General features: G+C 38.4%; 1 protein-coding gene across 1 annotated transcript in view; it reads right to left on the bottom strand.

Annotated features, from left to right (window-relative positions):
- LINGO2 (leucine rich repeat and Ig domain containing 2) overlaps positions 1-26,937 on the bottom strand; it is a 1,050,366-nt gene that overhangs the window by 812,881 nt on the left and 210,548 nt on the right. Inside the window, exon 2 of the mRNA XM_032479097.1 lies at positions 21,738-21,834. The gene's annotated coding sequence lies outside the window, so the exon portion shown is untranslated. The remainder of the gene's footprint in view (positions 1-21,737; positions 21,835-26,937) is intronic.

Raw genomic sequence — 26,937 nt, 5'->3', positions numbered from 1 at the left:
TCTGTGTTCTAGACCCTTGCTATCCTAGCCTTCTTAGAGTTTCTCAAATTTTTTCCAACTCTGCCCTTTGTACAAGCTAACTGCTCTGCCCAGATGATTATTCTTCCCCTCAGAAAAGAAAAACAAGTGATTTCCAGTGCAGAATGACAGGCAATTCTTTTTTCTAAATTTTATTTTATTTATTTATTGTTATTATTTTTTTAGTGGAGGTACTAAGGATTGAACGCAGGACCCTGTGCATGCTAAGCCACTAAGCCATACTCTGCCCCCATGACAGGCAGTTCTATCATTAGGAAACGTCCTAACTATAGATGCTTGGAGGGGAAATGTTATGTAATGTAAACACATGTTACACCTCCCTTTCTTTTATCAAGGTTATGGTGAGAAGTTTGTTATAAATTTGCGTATCAAAATGTTTTTAAGTGTCTGAAAGAGTGGTGCAGTACCTTACAATAAAGAATTAACCTTATCCAAAGAGAAGTCTTGCTTTGCCCTTGGCTCTTGGGAGATGATCTCTTGTAATCATTGGAATGTCCTTCCTGAGAAGAGTGTTCTTTGTTTACTTGGGGGCCGTGGGCCAGAGGGGAGAGTTTAAAGGTGCGTTTTATGATGGAAGCCTTGCGCCACAGGGTATCAGCTTGACATATGGAGGGGGTAGAGACTAATGGTCAGCCATGAAGACAGCCTACCATGTCTATGTGACCAATCCCCCATACAAACTCTGGACACCCAGGCTCCAGGGAGCCTCCCTGTCTGGCAGTGCTCCCTGCACACTGTCACTCATCATTGCCAAAAAGCCACTGCTGTGACGAAGTGAGGAAGGCTTTGCACTGTTACAACCTTCTATCTGAATTTTCCCAAAAGAAACCATTCGATTCATAGGTCAGAAGGACTACAGTGAAGTGTTTATCACATTAGCATTTAATAGCTGTTGTGCTAAGACAACCTTAAAACAAAGTGGAGACAGCCCTGTGAGCAGAATGGGAACGTTTAGAATTTCTCACCCGTGCCACGGGGATACAGAGATTTGTAACTTGTCTTAAAGGCACAATGGTTTAAATGATGAAACAACTTCATTTAAATCTACTCTTAATAGGCATCAGAATTACTGTGCATAACAATATACATGGTATTTTACATCATGGGCTATTTAACCGATTTCTACAATTTAGACCACATGCAATTTCCACCTGCTCTAAGCTCAGCCAAAGTATAGCTCCAGTGAACAGTATTTCTGTTATTCTAGTTGCCCAGGCAACAGAGATACCTCCTTCATGTATACTCTCTGCCCACTTTCTTAGGATGACCCTCTCCTTTTACTGAAATCCACTGGGTTTCAAATAAAATGTCACCTCTACTGAGAAGCATTCCTCACTGCCTATTAATCCAAATTGTACTACCCTCCATCCCCACAGATGTTTTTCCTATTGTACCTGTTTTTCTTCCTATAGCAAATATCACAACTTGTACTTCTACAATTAAATTCTGTTTAGTTTTTTTAAACATCTTTTCTCCAAAGAGGGATTGTTTCCTTTTTTCTTGCCTTATAAAATCTTCATCACAAATACTCTGCCTGGCACATATTACCCCAAAAGATAAAGGAACACATTCTTTACATGATTTAATTTAGCATTTTGAGCAAGTGGAGTGCTCTAGACAGATTTGATTTACCATAAATAAATTACCCGTTCTTTCCACACCTTCTCTGTGAGCTTTTAGGCATTTGAGCATTGCAAACTCAGATCAGACAAGGGCACAAGACCAAAGAGTTTTCTGACTAACTCCAGCACTTTTCATGAAAACAGACTGAGAAAACATGGTAAAGTAAATCAATTAACCCATACAGTATCTACTCTTCAGGAGAATCAATCTAATAATAAGGGGAAAAAGAAGAGAGAAGCAGTTAATCGATGGAGACAGGTGCATACTGGAGAGATTCTGGTTCTCTGAATCTGTTTCCTGGTCTGAAAAATAGAGAAAAAATCCTTCTCTCCCAGGATTGCTGTGAGGGTTATAAGAGATAATATAAATAGGTTTAAGACAATAGTTCATACCTGATAAATATCAGCTCCCTTGACCCCCTGACTCATCTGTGAAATGTTAAAAGATCTCACACCTGTCAAGGACCTGCTTTGTGCTGGAAACTGTCATTGGTGCTTTGTATATATTTATTCATTTCACTTTGACAGCTCTGTCAGGCCAGTGCTCTTACTATCATCCTCCCCATTTCACAGATGAGGAAACTGAGGTGCACAGACCTAATCATTGGCCTCAGGCCACGTGGCTCATAAGCGACAGAGTTGGGTTTCAGAGACAAGAAGTCCAGTTCCAGTATCTGTGCTCCGCACACACATGCCCCACTGTCTTTTCAACAAATATGGTAACAACTATTCATTAAATACCTACTCTGTGCCAGAAATCAGTCATTATCCCACTTAGCCCTGCAACACAGAGTAAGGTATCCTCCCTCCAATTTTGCAGGAACTTGAGGCTCACGCAGATTCAGTGACTTATTCAATATTTCTCTGCTCATAAGCCACAGAAGTGTAATTTGAGTAAATGCATGCAAAATTTCTGACTTAAAAAAGTATTTGCTATCTTGCCAGACTTCATTGAAGCCTTATTATATCAAAGCCCATACATATGACTAATTCTTACATCTCCAAGGGTACACACACCCATTGACACCCCCAAATATACAAGAAAAGGTAATACACTCACTGAATAAATGAGTTTCTCGATTCAACAGCAAAACTGTTTCTGCTAATTTTAAACTGTTATTTTTATTTGTCTACAATAAAAATATACCTATCCCTACATTTATTCAATCGTTACAATTATTTCTAAATAATAATCGTGATAATAGTATTATAATTAATAATAACAATAATAATAATTAGTACTGAAGTTTTAGTACAACTAATGCATTTGTTATAGTCATCTACTTTTTCTAACCAATGACAAAATTTATAAGACCACAGCCTTAGTGATTTATCAATTTTTTTGTTTGTTTATTCAATACTTTAGTAATGACAGAAACACTCACAATACAATTGAACATTTTTGTGATACTTCTTTATATGTGGTAATCTCCAAATTGCTTCTAGGGCTCCCTAATTAGTGAATTCACCTCAGTTATTTTTATCTTATGAATATTATAATATGTTTAACATTTATTTATATTTCTTTATAAATGAAATACTGAAATGTTTAGAAAATAGAGGGAAAACACTAATAATTTCATTATCTTAAAGTAACTCATCAGCTTTTTTTGAAGTATGTCCTTTCAGTCTTTTTAAAATTAAAATTCAGCTGTATCATACCATGAAAATGACTTCAGACCCTGCATGGTATGTATCACTGTCTTCCACAGTATCATTTTTAAAATTTCATCAAGTGAAGGGCCATATTTTACTTGACCATCACCCTATTACCTATTTTGGGCAACAGTTAGCTAAATTATAATCCTTTATTAGTTGTTTTAATAAACATCTTGATAAATATATTGTTTTCTACATTGAGATTATTTTCTTAGGATAGATTCTTTTTTTAAAGAAATTAGATTACTAAATCAAAAGGTATGAAAACCTTTTTGTGAATCTTGCAATCTTGCTCTCAAAAAGTAACTCTCCACTTTAAACTGCAAAGCAGATTGACTTCTTGGCCATTCTACTGAAAAAGGAAAAAGAAGAAAACAGCAATGGGAAAAATAATCTACTTCTCATTCATGGCAGGGAACACAGGTAGGATCATCATAAAATCTACAGAGCTGTCCAGAGAATCTTAAGTACAAGCAGTTCTGGAGTTGAGTAAGGAATGCATAGTGTGATTATTCACAACACAGACTCATTTCTCCATAGAAAAAACATGTCATAGATAAGTTTTAGGTCAGTTGCAGAGGCCTATTTGGTTCATTAAGTAGCTGAACTATAGCAGCAAAAATGTCATAGAACTTCCCACCACACAGATTTAGAGGCTCCCATGCAGGCCTTCACTCAGACACTGAGTACATCTTCCTGTCAGATGAAGGTGTGAAAGTGGAAACTGACATTCTCTAGATTTCTGCATTGGCCAGGACATGAAAAACCGAGTGGGTGAGGGAAAAGGGTTTCCATGGCAGTGGGGAAATCATTAAAAAGAGTCCTAAAATCCTAATATTTTTCAAACCAGACAGCACTTTTGATATGACATACTGTAATCCCGTCACTTAATGATGAAGAAACTAAGAACTGCTTTGGTGGGCAGTAAGTTCTAGGCAGTGCAACCAGCCTTGCATGTGTGCTGTGCTCCAGTGAGTTTCTGTAATACAGGGGAGGAGGTTCTAGGAGGTAGCTCGTGGTGGAGCGAGAAGATCACAAAACCGAGACAGCAAGTGAACAGGCTAGTGCAGAGGACTGCACAAAGGAAAAAGTCACTAAATAAGAGCACTGAAATCAAACACTGTTTGTAAACTGAGAAGTTCAATGCAAGCAGTTTAGAAATAGAAAGCGAGAGAAGACAGTTTGCAAAGCAGAGGAAGCTAGATGGTTTTTTGAGATATTTGGTTTGCTTTGTTTGTGTTTTTCTGCCTGTTTCCCTTACTTTTTGCCCAGTTCAGGGGTGTTGTCTGTTCTGCACTTCACTGTCTCAGGGGATGTACAGGCCACATACAAAAGCCCAAGCAGAGTTCAGTTTTTCTGGCTTTCATTTTTCAAAGGTCTGAACGCTTAGAACTGAAAGCATTTGCCGATGACAGCAAGGCTAAAAGAGTATCAGAAAAAGCCAAGCAGAAGAAACATTAAGGAAGAAAAAGTTAACCTCAGGCTTCAGTGTTTCAGCTAGGCCGGCTGGAGAGAGAACAGATGTGGAAAGAAGATTCCAGGTCCTGAGCAGATTCCAGGTACCCAGAGAGTGTGGCAGCTACCCAGAAGAATGGCCAAGGGACCTGAGGCCCTCGACACAGGGCCCCAGCAAACAGCCCCAGTCCCCAGGTCTGACTGCTGAAAACTGCAGGAATGATGCAGAGAAAACTATGGGTATTTCAGTATCTGCATAAACAAATGGCCATTTTCCACATTTCTTTCCCCTGAAACAGCATGGTACACTGGAAATCGGGGGGTCGTGGCAGAACCTACAGAGGTGAAGAAGGATTCTCACTCTACCAATGACTGAAGTTAATCCTTTTCTAGCCTGTGGAAAGACAAATTCAGAATACAAATTCTGTAAGCTCAAAAAAGTCAATTTCTAGCACCCCTGAGACTAAGATCCATACCTAAAACACAGGTTGTCCTGCTTGGAAGGAACGCATTTATAAATGTCTGATCCCCACCCCAATTCCCTTAATGCCTTTCTCATAAGATAGTTGTTTTTTATTTATTATTCTTCTATGCAAATCTGATCATGCAAGATCTGCTTAAAACCCTTCCACAAACTCAAGATAAAGCCTAAACTCCTTTGAATGGTGCCTAATGACTTCTTCTCTACATCAACTTCAAGGTGATCCGTCCCTGCTCTGCCTGCGTCACTGTGAGCTGGAGGCAGGCCAGAAGACTGGCATGTTGACAAACACAATTTGCATTCCAGAGAGCCATTCTCTGGCTTGAACGTCCTTCACTTACCTCTTACACACCACAGCTACTCCTTTTCCTGTCTGTCAGCTCTTGAGTCTGTCCAAATCCTTCTCACCTTTCAGAAACTGCCTGATACCTCAACTCTCCTGAAACCTTCACTCGAATTCCTAGGAGAATGGCTGGTCCTCCTCTGTGCTTGTAATTCACTCAGTGCTTATTTCTGTGATGGTCCTCCCAGCACAATGTTTCTTGGCACAGAGGAGTGCTCAGTGAATATTTATGGAATATACTAATGCCTCTGGCATAAAGCTAGCTATGTGAACTGCATTCAAGATTCATTTTCTCCAAATAATCAAATAAAAGAATGACATTGATTATGTGATAAGATTTTGAACAGAAGAACATCACAGACTGTTAGAACTGCAAGGGACATGAATCACAGGATCTGACCCCTACCAGATCTCCTCCAACCGTCTTTCAAGGCAGAAGTATCTTTTATTTCTGTATCTCAGTAGCTAACATGATGTTAGTGCATAGTAGACACTTTGGAAATGATTGAGGAAGGAAGAAAAAGGAGGAAGGAGTGAAGATGGGAGGAGGGGGAAGAAAAGAGGGGAAGGGGGAAGAAGAGAGAGAAGACTGGAGTGGAGGGAGAGTTTTTAATTTCCTGTGGTTAATTAATAGCAGATTTAAGTCCAGGCTTCACTCCCTCTGACCAAGAGCCCAGTGTGCTTCCGGAGAGTCTTTGGGGATTAGAAAATCACCTGTGAGACAAGGTGTCTTGGCAATAATACCTCATTGCTTTTCATTATATGTTGTTTTAGATTCAGAACACTCCTGTCATATGAATTCAAGCAATTAAATATTTTCCACATGAGCCATTTCCACTTCTGGCAGAACTCAAGATTGTTTAATAACACAGAGAGGGGAAAGAAAAACTCCTGAATTTCATTTTTCACAATAAATTAGATATGTGGTGATTTAGATTAAACTTGCAGCAGCAAATAAACTGCCACCACGTCCCCAGATGTATACATTATGGTATGGATGTCAGAGTGTTTTCAGTAAGTTTTCAAAACGACTCTCAAATACGTAATGACATCATTCCAGATTAAATGACAGCTTGGAGCGTGTGAAAACCCTAAACGGCATTTATAGGAGTTAGAGACACTAATATAAAACAGTGAATATCTGTGCCATGCTTAATTTGCAGTTCTTTCATTTCCCTGCAGACAGCTCAGTGTCTCTTGGCTGTTTAGGAGCTTGTTTTACAGCACCTCCACGAGCATTTCTGCCTCCATCTGGGCAAGTACCATCCATTCTGTCTGCTACTGAGTTACTCATGGCCATCAAACACATTTGCAATGCAAAGAGAGGCCAGTTGACCAGACTTCCTTCTAATCAAGGTGTCCTGCCATCATCTGGGGCCACACTTTCCGTGACTGCACTGAAACAGCTCATGTTTCGTCCATGGCCACAGAGTTCACCCAGTAAAGTGAAGAAACATAAGGACCCTTGTCAGAGGCATGGCACAGTATAAAATTGCTTTTTAAATTTTTTGGCTACAAGGTTAGGTTGAGGAAACACAGGGCCGGAATATAACTGATTAGCAAAGACACTATCGGTCAGTGATATCAAATGCAAAAAGTTTTTATGTTGCAGCAATACTGACTTAGGGGGTCAAAATAAACCTAACAGGTGCCTCAGAAAATAAAAGGCTAGAGGAGGATCTGGCAATAGGATGGATTTTCATGAAGCAAAAATGTATCATATTCAAGATCTGTTCATGAACAGCCACTCCTTTTTCTGGACATCTGGTAGCCTTTTTTTTCCCTTTAATTTCTGATGGAGCAGAGTTTCCAGGATCCATCACCTTAAATATCCTTTCTTAGAGCCCCAGCTCTTTCTCTCTATGGCCCCTGTCCCTCTGACTCAGTACTAGAGACAAACTTCCACCCTAGATCAGTCAGAATATTCATTCTCCATTCCATCACCAGGAACAACAGCTACCATTGATTGAGCACTTACTGTATTTAAGACACTGCGCTGAGCATGTTACAGACATTACCTCATTTAATATTCAGAGAAATCCAATGGCAGAGGTACTTTCAAATCTTTACCTCTATTCAGCACTTTCTGAGTTTCTCTAGTTGTTCTACAAGCCCCTCAAATATAACCTTTCTCTGACTAAGCCTGTGTTTCCTCCTACAGCGTCCTAAACCAAGTCAAGAACCAAGGACCCACTCTGGTCTTCCATTTCACCCTCCCGCCCAACATCTTCTTACAAAGCTTTATAAACCCACCCCCAGATACTTCTCAACTCTATCACTTACTCCCATTTTCATTGCTACTGCTAGCCCCTAATTACTTCTCTCACGTATAATTACAACCTTCGGTTACATAGTTTATTTGCTTTTAGTTACCTCTAAACCAATCTACCCCCCTACCCCACCGCCAGAGGGCTCTTCCTAAAAAATAATTCTCAACATGCTACTCTCCTGCTTCACAGGGTTTCCCCAAAGTCCTCAGTTTAAGCCCAAACTCCTCTGCAAGATTTAAAAGACTCTCTTTAAACTGAGTCTCTAGCTTCCTCATCCACCAATAGAAGAGAACTCTTTATTTACCCATCAGTAGCCATCTCTAAACCTATTTCTTGGTGTTGAATGTATTTCTCCTGCTTTCAGACATTAGTGAGATAGCAGCAGGCAAAGAGTATAGTGTCTGCTCCATGGACAGAAATCTGATGGCAGTACAGAGTAGGTCTACAGGCAGGCACCGAAGAGTTTACGAGGATGGAGAAATATTTTGTGGGGGAAGAGGAGAGGAGGACTGACAGGAGTATAACAGTTCCTCCCCGCCAGTGTGAAGGCTGAGGGAGAAAAATGAGTTTGGCTATTTGAAGATGCCAACTCTTTTAATAAGTAGCTGAACTCAGTTACTGCAACGTGTTTTATTTCCCTCTGAATCATTTTTGGCCCACACATGACTTTCAACGCCTATTACATTGCTTTATGCTGATAAACATGGCTGTCTTTCAAGGGAATTCTACCCTTCAGCGAAACAGAACCTAAAGGCAGTCTGCCCAGAGAGTGGCAGTCATTTAAAACAGACAAGCTAATGAGTCTCTTAGAAAGAGCTTCTAAATGACTAGCGTGAACTAGGAGGGTCCATCAGATAAATGCCTACTTTTGTGCATCTTCTTTAATTGACTTTGACTGACACACTGACTAATAACTTTGATGTCAAGGGTTTACATCTCTTCCCTTCTGTCACAAGCTATGAACAATTTCATCCTGAGAATGATGAAAATGAAACTTTCTGTATTTAAAGAAGGAAATAATTTTAATTGCTAACAAATCTAGATAACCTTTTATTACAGATATTTGTATTTGATATTCTAGTACACAATTTCATGTGTTTAAAAAAAAACCCTTCTGTAACTTTGCTCTTTGCAACAAAGAAATAAAAAGGTAAAACAACAAAAGTAAGACAATAGAGTTCAATTTATTTTGAATTCAACTTAAAGTTTACAGCATGATACTTACTTGTCTTAATCTAAAATTGCTTCAGTTTCCCCAATGTTTGTGACATGGAAGGGGTGATTCAATTTCAGATTAGTTCAGATTGCCTTGGTAATGGTGCTATTGTCTGCTGAATAAATTCATCATGGTAACAATGATGTCCATTTAAAGTGGAATATTCTGAGATCAGAGGTTTGACACTGGTTTTGATTGTACTAAAGAACTGTACCATTGCTTTAAATGTATCTTTCTTTAAGAGAAACTGTGTCAAAAATCCAAGAGGATGATACTCATCAATGCTAGTGTTGGGGCCCAGGGCTGGCCACCCCAAAATGTGCCTCAGTAGCATATTGATTATTTTGAATTAAAGTTACTTAAGAAATGGTTAATGCAAGAGGGCCACTCTGACTCTCCTTTCTGGCCCCCTAAAAGCAGGAAATAAGTCTTCTACAGAAAGGGACACTCCTTGCATCTGGAGGTAGAAGGACACTCAGCACTAGAGACAGAGAATTCAGGCTGAGAAAATTCTATAACAAACCTTACTAGGTCTTTAATTTACTACCCCAAACTCAACTCTGTTTAGATTCTCCACTAATTAAGCATTTGAATCCTAAGTTTTTTTGTCCCATCAATTCCTCACAAATTTACTGTTTCTCTGTCTAAAGAATATAAAAGCTGCCTGCTTTGGCCACTTCTTAGGTCCCAGTTCTATGAGACCCCTATGTACATGTATCAAAATTTGTTTCATTTTTTCTCCTGTTAATGCGTCTTGTGTCCGTTATCATTACTAGTCCAGCCACAAGAACTCAAGATGGGTAGGTGGGAAATGCCCCCCTCCGCAACACTGGGCTTTAGTTTTTGTTTTAGAAATACTCTTTTTTCCAAGACTAAATAAAGAAAAAAATACAAAAGAGGATGTATTTGTGACCTATACACTCCTGGGAGATGCTTTCAGCAACTGACATTAAGAAAGGGATTAACGTGTTAAGCACGATCAGGGATTTTCATTTTTCAAGTACCCCAATAGCTGTACAATTATGAGGACATTCAAATGTGATAAAACCTCCCCCCTCATGTTTTATCCTTACTGGTAATCTCAAACATGGAACTGTCAAAACATTCTGTGCTAAAAAAGGCTCTTGATGCAGTACTCTATGATCTTTTTTTTTTTTTTTCCTTTTTCTATTTTGTGGCTCTCCTATAGTTAGAAAATAGAAAAAGATTTAGATTGGGACAGTAGAAAAGAAGCAATATAAAAGTTAAATAATGCAATATGATAAACCTTGATGGATACAAACACCTGAACTCCTTTTATATATTTGTATAAAAACTGAGAATACTTAAATTCTTAATAATTTCATATGTATAATGATGCGGATCAAAAATGCATACTGAGAAGTCTATTCACATTTATTTGGTAAAAAGCAATCAGCAGCTGTATCTAAATCAAGACGGTTAAAGACTGGATGTTGTGAAGGCAAAAAGGGGTTAATTATAATCTGTCTGTGTTTTTTTAACCTGCATTATCATTTTAACATCTTTGAAAGTTATTTGTTATTAAGCTTTCCGATTACTTTACAATTCAATTGTTTGCCAGAAATTGATATCTTTGACTTTAGTTAGGAAATGGGCTGCAATAAAGTTCAACCTGAAGTATTAACAACAACGACAAAAAGCTATTGTTACATGGGAAAAGGGGGACAGCTAGACTTTGTTAGGAAAACAACAGAGAGCAAGGGGGGAAAAGGCATGGTGCCCAACATGAATGAGGCTAATAATAAGACCTAAATTTTCTTTCATGTTTCAGTCCCCTTAAATATTCAATACAGGTAGGCTCTCACAGTATTTCTATTAATATCCTTCAGGTGTAAATCAATGAAATCATTAGGCAACCAATCTTCTTCTAGCATCTGAAAAGAATGTCATTAAAAACAGCCTACGTTCAAATCCTTTTTCCAATGACAAATCAGTAGTCAGAACAAAAACCTACACATGAAAGTTCTAAAGGAAGAAATTTGACGGTAGTGTTGGGATGTACTGAGAAAAGTCTTGTGAAAAGTCAGTGATTTGAGTGAGAATAGAGAGTCACCAAAATCTCACAGTGATGCTGATATTCATAACCAGAGTGCAAATAATGGATTTGGTTTAAGTCATTTTATTTAAGCCATCACACACATCATTTATGGCAGCACACAGTCATCATCACTTAATGGACAAGGAAACTAAAGGTCAGAGATGTTAAGCTTTTTTGCAGATGGTTACATGGAACCACACTACAATGGAATAACAATGAGTTCTCCACTCCTTGGAGACAGTGATTTTCCTGTTTGACCTGAATTCCTTAATCTGTGAAATAGTGATAATAACAACAATCACCAAAGGTTTTCTTTTTTTTTTTAAGAGGGTATTAATGAGATAACATATGTAAGGGGCTTGATATATTATCTGATGTATGATCAACTATTATTATTATTATCATCATTATTATTTTCATCATATAATTGGGCAGTCATATATGAACACACTGCATTAGTCAACTAGGACTATCAAAACAAATCCCACTGATGGGGTAGCTTAAACAACAAAAATGTATTTTCTCACAGTTCTGGAGGCTAGAAGTCTGAGATCTAGGTTCTGGCAGACCCATTTCAGTTGAGGGCCTTCTCCCTGCCTTGAAGACCAGCGCCTTCTCACTATGTCCTCATTCAGCCTTTCCTTCCTGGGTACACACTCCTGTGTCTTTTCCTCTTCTTTCAAGAGCACCAGTCCTATTGGATTAGGACTCTATCCTTACGACCTCAATTAACCTTAATTACCTCCGTAAAGGATGTATTTGTAAATACAGTCACACTGGCTAGGACTACAATTTATGGATCTTGAGGGGATGTTGTCAATTCACAATATTCTGCCCTCTGCAGCCCCCAAATTCACGTCCTCTGCCTTGCAAAATACATTCATCCCAATGCAACAGTACCACAAGTTTTAACCCAACCCAGCATCAATTCCAAGTCCAAAGTCTTTATCTAAATATCATCTAAAACAGGTATGGGTGAGACTCTAGGTATGATTCATTGTGAGACAAAACTTCCCTCCAGATGAGAACTTGTGAAACTGGGTAAGTTATGTGCTTCCGAATACAGCAGTGGAACAGACTGGAGATAGAGAATACCATTCCAAAAGGGAGACATCAGAAAGGAGAAAGGGGTAAAGAGTCCCAACTAAGTCCAAAACTTAGCAAGGCAAGTTTCATTAGTTTCTAAGGCTGCAGAATAATCTGCTTTAGCTCTATGCTCTGCCCTCCAGGGCCATCTGGGTAGAGTCCTGCCTTCCAGGCCCACTGGGGCAGAGGCCTTACCCCTTCTGCCCTTGGGCCCTTGGTGCAGCCCCTACCCTTTTGGCCATGGGTGACAGCCTTGTCCCTGAAGTCTAGGCTAATATCTGAACCACCCTCAGGTTCATTCTTCACTTTTCTTGAAGGATGGGGCATGTTCACAGCTGGATAGTGGACAGCTCTATTGTCTTGTCCTGCAGAATCTTAGAAGTTCAAAAACCTTCCTTTATTTCATAGGGTCTCTGTCCCCTTTAGTCCAAACTAGCAGTCAGTGTCTATACTAACATAATCCATCTCTATTCCCAATTTCTGCTGAGACGGCTGATTAACTTCATGGATAATCTCTTCATGAAGTAACTATCCAGCCACGACCTTCATGTTCTCCCCAAAAGGCTTTCTCCTTTTCTGCAATATGGATAGGCAGATATATTTTCCAAATCTTTAAATTCTGGTTCCTTATGCTTAATTATTCTTTCTTCAATTCATCACTCTCCTCTTAAATTTATGATAAGTAGTATATACTGTACAGTATAACACGCCTTATACTATTCACATCTCCATGACTTTGCCCATCCCATTTTCCTCGGAACATATAAAGCTAATAAATAAGACATCTCAGGCAGAAATTGAACCACCAATTAGGGACTGTTGAACAGCAAGGACACTGTGCTTCATCATATTTATGTAAAGACAACTTATATTTAGAGACAAGACACTTGCTTTTTTCATTATTTTTCTGCACTTATTTCAGCAAATCTTATCTTTGTAGCTGTATTCCTTTTATAATTCCCTGGCAACACATATGGTGCGAAAAGAGTGACCACGGGGGTGAGTGAGGAGGAGTGCCTTATGGTATGTAGTTAGAAGGCAGCTCGAAGACTCTCAGAGGGCTGACAGTGAAAATGCAGCACACAAGGAGATCATTCACTCCTTCCTCCACTAGGACCACACTCAAAGACCTACAGTTCCATTCACCTGGAGGATGAAGTCATCCTTCACAAACTGACTTTCCCAAATTGCTACATCCTATTATAAATCCTCTATTTTCCAAAAATGCAAAAGAATCTCCTACTTCTGCTCATGCCACATTCTTTCATATCCTTGGGCTGCCATGCTTTTCCATACATTATTCATGCATTGAATGCTCCCTAAAAGTCTCTCTCCTGTGTGTAAAGACTCATATTTCCAGCTGCAGATTAAATGGTATCTCCTCTACACCATCTTCCCTGGTACCTCTAAGCAGAGGTAATCACTCCCCCAACTATGCCTTCAGAGAGTTTTAAACTATGATAATATAATTGGCTATTAGTTTACAGGTGTGTTTCTCCAACTCACATGTGATGTCTTGAAAGCAGAGGTTCTATCTTATTAACTTCTCTATCTTCAAGGCTAAGAGTATAGAAGGTACTTAATAAATGTGTGCGGGACAAATGAATGGAGGACTGTGGTGTGTTTTTGTCCCCACCCTCCTGATTTCTTCTGAGATAAAAGCTGGTCTTTACTAAGACTTGTAGTCCTCTACAGCCCAGTCTAGAATAAGAAGCAGAATAAACAGATCAACTTCTCTTTCAACCTTTATAAGAATTAAGCTTCCTATATCAGTGCGACTCCGCATTGTTTGCGGCTGTTGAACCTGCCAATAGTTGTGAAACCAATCAGTATTTTTCACTCTACATGAGAAAATCAATATAATTACAAAAATCATTTCTGAAGTACTGTGTTACATGTTCTAATTACTCTGCTGCCTCTGATTTTAGTCATCTTCCTTCCCTTTATACAACTACTGATGATTGTAGTTTCAAAATCCTACATGTTGCTAGTTAGCTACTGCGCAAAACTGTGTTTTCTCCTTCCTGAACAGAGGTAGGCTGTATATTGCAGCCTCTAGCCAATGGAACTTAAGGCAAAGTATGAAACACCACTTCTGAGCCTGGCTCACAAGCTCCCGCATGTTTTCCTTACGTCTTTTCCTATTCTGCCAGCTAAATGAAACTTAACAGCGTGTTCTGGAAATCACATTTTGAAAATAACAAGCTGCAAAATGGGAGGAGCCCAGATTTTGAATCTTCACTTGAATGAGAGTTGACCATGAACCAGCCCCCTTATTTTTGACTTTAAATGACTAAAATAAAATTCTGTTCTGCTCAAGCTATTATATATATTTTTGATTTGTTGTTTGTTTGTTATCAAAGCTAGTATCATCTTAACTAACACAGCTGTTTGACTTTGGTTATATGTCAACACATTCAGCAGGGCTGCAGCAGCTAATGACATCATGAAATAAGCCCTAAAACTTTGTATGTGCCTTTGTGTAAGAAATTGGAATAGGGAAGGTGATTTGGTGAGACCCTGGCTAGTGGCTGCTATAACCATGAAGGACTGCTGACAGACTTTCTATTACTGCCGACTGCCCCGACATAACGGACAGCTCTCTGGCAGCCTGTGCTCCTGCTGTTTGCAAAACTTACTTTGAATATACAATGCCAATTATGGGGACTGAACACATCGAGATTTTGATAGGTATCTACACAGTTATGCAATTAATTTTATTTATGCACTTTCTGCTTTAAATGCCCCTGAAAAGAAGAAATTGACTAATGCATCTTAAAAGGAACACTCATATTTACCTCTTCACCCCAAATTACCACCATTCCTTCCTCCTTTCCTCCTTCTTACACACACACACACACACACACACACACACACACACACAAAGAGAGAGAAGGAAGGAGAAAAGGAAATGAAAAAAGAAAGAAGAAAGTAAAGTTGAAGGAAAATAAGCTGATGCAGTAATAGAGTTCAGTGTGGATATAAAGTGGCAAAATTCTCTTGAAAGTTCTCAAGTTAGTCATTAGCTGCAAAAGCAATAAAAAAAAAAAAGTTTAGAGATTGTGACTAGTGCCAGACAAGGCCTGATACTTCTAAATTCTAGGACAGCAGGGCATTTATTAGTATCCAGATATATAGATTTAATTATGCTGCAATCACAATTTTACTGTCATTCTTCAAAACTGAGAAGAAACACATTTTTCTCCTATTCTCCATGATTGTGTGATATAGCTTGGAACAATAGATAATGACACCACCACAAGTGCCTCCTTGGCACTTACATGGTGATGATACTGTGTAATTAAATTATCTAATACTGTGTGATAGGCCCAGGCAAGAGAAATTATGCTCCCTAAGTTAGAGAATAAATCTTCAAAACTACACAAATACTCATACATATAGTATGATTGTTCTCACGTTCTCAAGAAGTATCTCAAACTCTTATCATTTCATTTCTACATTAGGATACACCCTTCACTCATTTATTCATTCATTTGATACATAAGTCCTGAAACCTATTACACGAATCAAAAATTTTTAACTCAGATAAAATTAACAGCCTATATATTATCTATTAATTTCTTCAATGAAAAAAATGACAGTAAAATCAACTAGAGAATAATAGCATTGCAAAATACCTGGGTGATATTTATCTTCAAAGGATTGACCATTAATGTCTGCATAATCCAAAAGGCAAATATCCAACAACCTCAAAAATAAGCCTGAAAATGCTTGAAGGTAGGGAGCCTGGGGAATGATGGAGATCTGGGAATATGTGTCCTCCCACCCACCCTCAGCAGCTTCCTGGAGAAACAACACTTGGGAGGAGGGCTTTAAATCTATTTTTATTTGAAATATTTTTTGAAACACACAAACACACTATATACTCCTGCACCTTTTCAAAGTTGACATCCAACACAATTTTAGAATATGTTTGTATAGTTCCAAAGCACATAATTTCTGGCTTATTAAATAATTGATATATGTTTTAAATAATACGTTCCTTAAAACCTGCGAGATATAGGTATTTCAAGATTCCATCTTATAAGAGAGAATCTGAAAGAAGGTAGGGGTGGATGAATAGAAGACTGGTCAAGTGATAGGCAACAACAGGTGGATTAAGACAGTAGCGTCGCCTTAAGTTTGCCATCTGAAAGAAATAAGGTGCTCCCCCTTCATTTCTTCCTTAAGTATACCATTAAAATAAAGACAATAGTAAGAGTCATGTCTTTGTATTGTAAAGTGAAAGAGGAACAACTGTGAAAGGGGAGGTGGGAAAGGAGAACTGGCAGAACAGAAGAGGAATCTCAATTGGACCACGTTTAGGAAAGAGTACATATGGAAACTGAAGATTTGGGAGTTATTTCCTTGAAAAACACCTGATTTTGTACACCATCTTCACTGCTAGGCTATAATATAACAATAACTGAGAAGCAACTGGAATAAGTAATGGGGGTCGCAGCGAGAGGCACCAACTTGCATTCCATTATGGAAATGACCAAGACCCAAAGAACCATGCAGCAAAAATTGCTATTTGCAGAGGCTATGGTATCAGAACCACCTGGGTATGAATTCCTGTCCATCCTCTGCCATTAACTAGCTGTGACATGATGAAAAATTCATTTAATCTGCCAAGTTTCTCTCATCCAGTTCTCACACACAACTGAAGTGGAATCTCCATGAAGCATTTCCTGATCTTTGCCCTTCTTCCCCCTCCAGTAACACTGAGACATTTTCTCCTCTGCTCCTTGCCCCTAAGACTTCAGTTTTATACTATTATACTCAAAAGTTGGGGCTTTTTAAAACTTATTTATCTTGCATACTAGAGACTGAGAAACTGGAAGACTGATTGAGCCTTCCTCCCCATTGCTTAAAACAATGGCTGGCACAAATAAATGCTAAGTAAATGTATGCTAACTAAATGGTTGCTGGATCAGTGACTAAAGTGTGGTCATTATACTTATTTCAGTGGTATAAGGAATTAAATGAGATACTGTGTGTAGCCTAGTGAGTTGAAAGTGCCAGCAAGGATGCTCAGAGGTAGAGGAAAGTATCAAGGGAGGGACAGAAAGAATGACTAAATAGTGCCCTCGTAGCAGCCAACCAACCATGAGCTACTGTAAGGCACACACTAAGCATGCACTCTGCTAGTCAGAAGGTCCACAAACTGTAGTATTAAGAAGCAAGATAAAAAGCCAAAGAATCTGAGTCTAGGACTGAGTGCCGATAAAATCGTCAAACAAGTCATTTGGTAGAGAGCATTCTCTGCAGCAGAACTGCAGTTAAACAGTAACTCAAGACTCAACTGTAAAGCTAGGATAACACTGTGTCCATAGACACCAAAGCATTCTTTGGCTAGATGAAAACAACTATAGATTTAAAATCCTTTAAAATAAAGATCCAGCAAGACATACTAAATGTGAAAAAATAAATTATAGTTTTGTCCTGCAGGCAAAATGAAGACAGACCAGGTGAGAGGTTGGGTGAAACGCAAGGAACAATGAAGAAAATCTCATAGACTGTGTAGATTTGAACATTGTTATCTAGTTATCACAAGTTTAAGAAGTCCACTTAACATAGTCTGTAGACAGTTTTATTTGGATAGCCTGCTGTGTGTGTGCATATGTGCGTGTGTGTGTGTGTGTGTGTGTGTGTGTGTGTGTGTGTGTGTGTGTTATAAGTTTACTTTGAATATCCTTAAGCAGGGAGAGGACTATGAAGTTCATCTTAGGGTTCATTAATCCTATTAATATCATATATGCCTCCTTCATACTATAACTCCATAAAAGATAAATCTAGTAGAAAAGAGATTTGATAAAAGTAACACATTTATAATTTCTCTGGAAGGACATGGACTGAAAGGAAAACAGAGCTAGAGGAAGTTGGTCAGAAGAATAGTATAAGGAGTAAGAGGGGCAAGGTAAGATGCTTCAAGTCTAGATACACACTATTCAGCTAACCACCACAGTGTTCTTTATAGGACACCTGTGCTTCTTTTCAGCTAAGACTGACTTCCCACAGGAGTCACAGTATGCCAGGAATTCATAGCTAACACATTTATCCAAGAATGCATTCATTCATTAGGGTATATCTTCCGCCATGTATAATGGCTTAATGGCAATGGATGAACAAGTGAAGCTTATTTATCTTTCACACAACATTTAGCAGAGAAGCCATCCTGGACTGTTTTGCTGTATATATTAAGCCAGGAAACAAGGCTTCTATGTTGTTCTACCTTCAGACAACTGTCCTTGATTGCATCATACAAGATCTCTCAGCAGGAAATCCCACACCACATTCATTTTCCAAGTAACTAGAGGAAGAAGGAGAAGCATGCACATGCACCCTCGGAGGACATGACCTGGACATGGCACAGATCACTGTAGCTCATCTCCCATTGGCTAGAACTTAGACACTTCACCAAACCTATATAAAAAGGAGACTGGCAGAATTGATGAGAATCAACAAGCAACTGGTGAAAAACAACAAGAATCTATGGAAAATACTTGAGACTTTTTTTTCCCCAGAAAATTTCTTTCTGAGCAGTTTTGCAAAGCAGATGAAATAGGCCTGCTCTACTGATGCCTTTCAAAGTCCAACTCAGCAGGTGATGGCGAATTAAGTGTTCAGGAGCTTAAACAAAACAAATACAGGCTGATTGTTTCCATATGTGCTTATGCTGCTGGCGGCCATAAAACAAAACTTTTCATGACTAGAAAATTGAATTATCCTAGGATTAGAAAGCTGCTGTAGCAGTTGCACAGCGACGTGGTGCCAAGATTGAGTTCTGTCCCTGTCATTTCCTCATTTTGTACCTTTGTAAGCCAGTAACTCCTGTAAATCTATTTTTATTAATCTGCAGAATGGGCATATTAACTATTGAGAAGGACTACAATCAAGATTTGATAAACTAATACATATGAAAGCAACTGGTTATTAGAAGGTTTTCAATAAACGTTAGCCAACTCAGGTTTCCTATTGTTATTAGCTGAGACAGTGTTTTTTTTTTTTTTAACTTATTTGTTCTATCAACTTCTATGTTCTTGTAAACATTTTAAAGCATGAGAACTATTGGTCTAGAGATACAAATATGAAAAAGCTCATGAAAAGGCACATTATCTTACAGGTAATATGAACAAACCTAAGATAAATGTTTGTTTTCCTTGGCTTGATAATTCGTGAATAAAATGTTTATTTTCCTGGCATGTACATACAAGTTGAGGCTTCCTCTAATATCCTCCAATCCCTTCATGAGTCAACCCAATCTTCTAAACCAATTTTCTTTATTCTGGAAGATTCCAAGGAATTACTGATGAATATTTGGGGGTCACATGTTATCAAACCTACAAGCAAATCTAGAGATAAAGCTACTGTTTAAAATCATCAGCAATGTTCTAAGCAGTAGGTGATTTACACATTTTTTTTGTAAACCTTAAAACGTCTGCAATATAACTGTTATGATCCTCATATTATGATTAATAATACCGAGATTAAAAGAGGTTAAGTAACTTGAACCCGATCTTAAAAGTCAGCAAGATATGAAGCAAATATGCAGTTATTACAAAGAAAAAGCAAAAAGAAATGAGGGCCTAAGCAAAGAACACTCTATCCCTAACAAAAAACAATAAATGTTGAACTCATGCAAAGCTAGATGTAAAGTGGGAATTTGGGATTGTTTGTTTAAGAGTTTCTGTTCAAATGCAAAACCCTTGAATTGAGAAGTAATACAGCACAGGAGAAGTCACAGACAATTTTGCAGGTGTTTTCAGAATGTAAACTAATTGAAAATAGCTTCAGTAAAGAATGGCCTAGATTCCCTTCTCACGGTGCTATGGGGGAGCCTCTAATTATTTACGTTGGAGATTCTAGTCTAATAACTTCATTGCACTCATTAATTTTATAGGTTCTTACTCTACCATAAAAAAGTGAAAACACACATTAGAACTAAAGGATGATAGGAAGTTTCCTCTCAGAATCTCGAAAGCTGTCTGTCTTTATTTTTCCATTTCACAACATACAAAGTGAAAATATAATCTTCAACTGCAGGCATGCTATCTGCTCCCACAAAAATGTCGCCGATTATTACCAACACAGAAGCAAGGCTGAAAGCATGAAGTCCATGAGAGAACGCTTTATAGGTTCCCAAGGGTGTCACTGTTGAATAGCCCAAGCAAACCTGACTCACAGGGACACAGTGGGCATCGAGTTTGCAATCAGTAGGGATAATTTGTTTGAAAACTTTCAGGTAAGAAAGCTAGATCAACTAAATCCAATGGTACTGCTGAATCCTTAGGATAAAAGGGCCTGTGTACTTCTATTTATAAATTAATGCACCTGAAGTATGCTGGTATTCTAAAGGTTTCAGTCAGCCATCCGCAACTGCCCCAAACAAATGTCTTCAACATAAATAAAATACATTTGAGCCTAACTTTAAGTAATGTTGAACGGAGAGAATCTTTCACACATTAAACACTCCTTTAATTACAGATCTTCATGGACAGACCTAAGACAAAATAACAGCTTTGTATTTGGATAGTGGTTATATCACAGCTACATGTGATACGTCTTTGATACGGCTTCTATTTACTGTGCCAGGCAGAATTATAGGTGCCTCCCATGTGTTATTTCTTATTTAAATGGAATCTTGCAACAACCTCATGATGCAAGTAACAGAAAAGGGAAGAAACTCAAGTTGAGTCATATACCAGTTATCCATAAAGGAAGAATTGGTACCAGTTCCATTAAACTATGCTCTCAGCCACGCCAGGGTATTTGTACAGAGAAAGCCTACCACAAATTTTCATTTTATACCAAAGGTGAATGGGAGAATTATAGCACACATTTCCTATGTCAGTATTTCTATAACGTTCAATTTCTTTGAAATATCATCATCTATGTGAGTAGTCAATAACCTACAGAAATCTTTCTCTTTTCAAGAGCAGTGAAAATACAAAAGAAATTCCTTCACTTTGGCTTTCTATTTGAAGGAAGGTAATTATGACTCTTTTCTAATCAACAGTTGAAAACTTGAGGATGGTGCCCTCAGCCTATGTTAATCCTTTGGCTCCTCACTCATCACAAATGCTGGAGGCAGCAGGATAGCAGAAGCAGTAAAGCACAGAGTCAAATCACTCTTGTGTCATTTACTACCTGCATGATCTTAGATGAGGTTTTCATTTCTCTGAACTCTCATTTTCCATATTTGTACAGTGAGAATAATAATACTCACCTCCTATGGCTGTTGTATTGACATACAGACTAATAGAAATAATAGAAACACATAGTAGGAAATGAACAATAACAAATCTGAGTGCTCTATTGTGTGCCCCACTCCTCTTAAAGAGCCAAAAAAATGATCATTGCAAAATAATAAAAAAAGAGTTGTTTTTGAAACCCAAACTTATGTACTGGGTTACAAACCTTCATAATTTTTATTTACACACACATCTATTTCTCATCACATTCTCCAAAGGTCAATCTGATATAATAAGAATCATTTCATCTTACCACAACACAAAGCAATGTCAACACGGATGTTCCAACTTCATTTGGGGTACTTCACATGTAAGGCTTCTACATCTTGAAACATTCTCCAACGGATTCTCTAAATGAAATGAAACAAAAACTCTTGAGAACATGGGAAAAAAATAAAACTTAGTGCCTTCCAATAATGCTCATCTCAAATTGTTCATGTCATTTTCCATCTGGCTGCTTTTCTTCGAATTCTGAAAAAATAAATCACATATGTATTTCTAGACTGCAGATTCACAATCCCATCTGATATACCCATCCCTGATGACACTACTGCTTGCATTTTGGGATAATGGAATTCCTTCTATTTATTTTTGTAAGCCAATGGGTATTCTTAAATAAATATTAGAAAATCGTAATTAGGATATAAAACAACTTTCACATTAAACTATTTTTACTCAATCTGTTTCGAAATAAATCATCTAAATACCAGCAGCAATATAAATGATGAAATTATGACAGCAATCAGGTGTCATAGCAGGTGTATCAGAGAAAAAAATAATTTGAATATTATACCTTTTCTTTTTAAGATGCTTGTGGATGTCCTTCTAAAAGATGTAAGCATAAAATAAAACCATCATATCATATTGAAACACACTTAGTCATCGTCCCTAGTTATTTAATTATATTTAATAATATTTAATTATTATGAAAAACATATAACTTTATATGTGTGTGTAGAACATATGTATATATATATTTATTCTAGCCTTGAAATTTTGCAAACTGAAACCTCATTCATAACTTTATGAGGTATTGTGCTCTGTTGAAAAAATGTGGCAAATTTAATGGTTCCTAGTCTTATATGTCTCTCTTTCACACACACACACAGACATACACACATGCTCCTTACAAGTCAAATTTATTGCAAGAAATTACAGTGCAATCACATAAAATACAATAAAATCACATTTATTCATCAGCCCAGGTCTATCTTTTTAACAGTTATATCAGTTTCATTACAATAGACTCCTCTACCAAAAAATTAAATAAAATCTTGGTTATGCAAATCACACTAATGAAAATACTGAAAACCTGATTGTGTGAAACATCTCAAGCTTAAGGAGGCATGTCATAGTGATCAGTTTTAAGTTAGTCACTTTTGAACAACTTCTATTGCTTCACTCTCCTTGTGGCTTCCTGGATTTCTACTTCTGCAAAAATAGTATTTAGAAAGGTATTGGATGGAACAAGTGAGTCTCTCTTCCTAAAAACTAGATGAAAATGAGTCTACCGGGTACATCAAACAGTACTGACATCTCGAGTCCTCTTGATGGGTTCACTTCAGGTACAGACTTTGAATAAAGAAGGCTGCTCTAATTTCCCTCTCAACAGAGGTCAGGTAAGAGACTTCTGTCAGGTTTTAAGCTATAGTTTCATAGCTCCCAAAACAGCATCCATAGTCTATATTGAGATTTCAGGGCTGGGTCTCTGCACACCACATTTCTCTTTTGTCAGCTGGCTTCCTGTTAGGTTCTGAATATCAGGCGCTGGAGAGAGCTTGGGGGGCAGGGGAAAGGGAAAAGGGGACTCCCTACTTCATGTTCATTCACTGCCAGCAATGCCTTAGTAACCATCCTTTACTCTGTTCGCAGAAAGCAGATTCTGTCCACAGATTTTTCAAGCTCTTCCAGAACCAGCTCATTCTGTCCTCTCAGGGGTGCCACACGGATTGCTGGCATCCCTTCCTGAGAGGTCTTGAGTTTGTGGGCCGTAAGATCTCTCCACGGAGCTCCTCAGATACCATCGCTGGTTGCATAGCACCATCTCCAAGAAGTTTGGACCTCGGAAATACAGGGGCCCTCTTCCAAGTTCCTAGTAACCTCAGATCTTCCTTTTATTCCCCAAACCCTAAGGGTGGAGCTGCTTCCTGTGGTCACTATCTCTGTACAACACCAGGGGTCCCTTCTTCTTCTCTGAGTTCTCCAGCAGCTGTTTAACCTAACTTTTATATAACATCTCTGTGTTAAAACAACAGGTGTAGCTTCTGCTTTCCTGACCAGATTCTGTTATAGAACATATATTTTATTTTTAGGCTGGAGGTGGGGAGGATTAAAGAATCTAACATTCCTTGAGATATTTTTTATTTATTATTTAACCTCCAAAAAATCCTACGAAACAGGTATGGTTAGCACAAGTATTTGTATTATTAAAAAGAGTGATAACAATTACTGAGTTCCTACAGTATTATTGTCTTTGCATATATTATATTATTTAATATTCATAAAATTCCTGAAAAGGGAATATATTAGATTCGTTTTAATGGAAGAGAACTGAAGCTGAGATTAAATTATATGTCACATTTTAGACATCTAGTGAGCCCCAGAATTGCAATATATGTGGGTGTGTGTTGATGTGTGTAGTACAGAAGGTTTCCCTTCCCTTCTGCACCTGGAAACCACCCAGACTGCTGATGGAGGTAATGAGGGATGCCATGCATTGGATAAAGACAGATCTTTGCACCTGGAGTATGGAGGAGAGGGTCCTGCTGCTTGAGATATACTGCCAGTGCTTTTACTTTGCCACTTATACACTCAATCGGATAAGGCCTGGAGAAACTCAGCTTATATAAACAGAGACTTCAACATATCATTTTCTCCCCTAACCATGACTTCTTGTGTTTGAGATTAGGAAAGCGTTAATTCTTCCTAAACTGAGCCATCACCGGTCTTCTCTACCATGCATTTTTCATGCCCAGTTTCTTAAACACATGGTAAAGACCCACTCAGCATTTAAATACAAAATCAAAAAGAACTAATTTCAAAATCTTCACACGATTATTATGAAATATATGGAAAGACACAATGGTATAGTCCTTATAAGTGAATAACTCAAGCCAGCGGTTAAAAGATGAAATGATCCTATGTCACTATCAATGTGTCATGGTCAGTGTGTCACTGTTAGTGTCACACTGAATGATGTGAGCACATGGGGAGTGGTGAATACAATAGGTCTTAAATCAGACAATACAATTACAGAAACAAAAGGTGATTTGTCATGGGTATCTCCGGGGACACCTCAGGCTATAGGAGGCCTTATGTAACTTTGGGTGGAGATGGGAGAAAATGCACTGGGAGCATGAAATGGCTACCAGTATCAACCTTACGATGCTAAACAGGAAGATGAGCTGTCTATGTGCTCCTGCCAATTCTGGTGAGGTTTTTTTTTTTGGGGGGGGGGGTTAGGTTTGTTTGTTTGTTTTTAATGGAGTTACTAGGGATTGAACCCAGTGCTAGGCTTTTATTTATTTATTTATTTTCCCCCAGGCTGTCCTCAGGGAGGGGGCACAGCCTTGAACCTGGGGGCTCTCTTCCTCTGAGTACAATTCCTGGGCAAGGATTCAGCTGTGAGCAGCCAGCAGGCAAGCCTCCCTGCAGCTGCAGAGGAAGTGCCTGGGCCCTGAAGGGAGACTTGGGCGGGGCTGCATCCACTATGGGCCTCCGGGGCTCAGAACTCTTTGTAATTAAGTGTTCAGAGAGATGCACACTGTTCCCTACTCTACCTCTGAGCTATACCCTCCCCCCTCTGGTGAGTTTTTAACATTTTCAAATTGGACTCTGATTTTTATTAAAATAAAGTGATAGGTTTTTGTCTTAACAGCGGCCCTGCTTTTTACCTGCAAAATAAAGTGGTGGGACCACAGTGGTGTTTCCCAGACTCCTCTGCATAACAACTGTGAACCAGAAGATGCCAAAACAAGTCATGTAGTGAAACTGGGAAATGCTACATAGTCTATGCATCTCTTTATCTGAGATTCGCAGTCCCCTTAACATAACAAAGGTTATGAGGATCCAACAATAAAAAAATTTTAAGATGTTTAACTAACTTGTTTGAGCAAGGAGTCCGCTCCCTCTGTTTTTTCACAACGCCATTGCTTGAGATGATAGTGCTACTTTGGAACAGTTTGGGAAATGCTGAACTTGGTGCTCCCTAAAACCCCTTAGGACTCCAGGATATTCTGTAATTTCAAGTAGAGTTGCAGTTTAAAATTGGAGGACCAAATGCGACTGTGCCCTAAAACAGCTCTTAGCTGCCTCTGTATTTCAGGCGTTATTGTCAGCATATTCAGGAGCCCAGTGGCTGAAGGCCGTGGAGAATGGCCTATGACTCAGATTCAGGATGTAGTAAGCATCATATTGAAACAATGTGTGTGTGTGAAGCATTCCCTGGGAGGTACACTCTACTTACCACCATTTCATTTTTAGGTCAACGAGCACAAGGGGAAATTTTCTTTTGGAAAGATCAGGGAAGAAAAGGAGGAACGCGGGAATTAGCGACCCGCCCTCGAACAGTGCAATGCCAAACTGCAATATACACACTGACGCAAGTAAAATCTGCCAGAATTAGGAAGCATTACCTTGGAGGAGAACCAGAATGAAGATGCTGTACCTGAAGTAAACATTAACGTTTTATTTGATGGGTATGTCCATTCTTGTAGCGCAGCATCCCTTAGATTCTCCTAAACTTTATGACTCTTGTTTGTATATCATCTGCCTTTCACAAGTGAGGCTTCACAATTCCAGGTGGCAGTACTAAAGTACATGCTTAGATATCTCCCAATATCTCTCATCTGTGGAATATAAACTCTGAGTTTATACAAGTATAGCAGCTTCCACTTTCAGGTGGTGTAATATTTCTTCACGTTTTTTTGTGTTTTGATTGGTTATATCACTTTATATGAAAAAAAAATCACCATAAAAGAGGTGAATCTGAGAAAATAAATTTACCTGAAGATTTTAACATTTAGTTACACCATTTAGTGGAGAATGCGTTCTTAGCTCTCTTTGCCCTAGAATTCCCACCACTTCTCACTGCAGTCCAAATTCCACCAACCTGAATAGAAATAAAGATGCTACTATTCATTTATTAAGCACCTGTTACATTCTAAGCAATGAACTCGGTTCTTTACTTATGGTCCTTTAATACTTATAATAAGTCTAAGAGGCTGGTCCTATTATCATATCCATTTTATCAATGGAAAAACTCAAATTCAGACTTACATAAACATTCTCAAAGCCAGACAGCTTTTAAGTGGCAGATCTTACAATCAAATCTAAGTTTGTCTGATTCCAAAGTCTAAATTCTTAATGATGCCACTCCGTTGTTAATTATTTTTGATACAATGCAATCATAGTAGCAAAAAAAAAAAAAAAAAAAGGACCAACCATTAAGGCTC

Source organism: Camelus ferus, chromosome 4 (genome assembly GCF_009834535.1).
Source record: "Camelus ferus isolate YT-003-E chromosome 4, BCGSAC_Cfer_1.0, whole genome shotgun sequence".
NCBI lineage: Eukaryota > Metazoa > Chordata > Mammalia > Artiodactyla > Camelidae > Camelus > Camelus ferus.
This window is presented reverse-complemented; position numbering and strand designations above follow the sequence as displayed.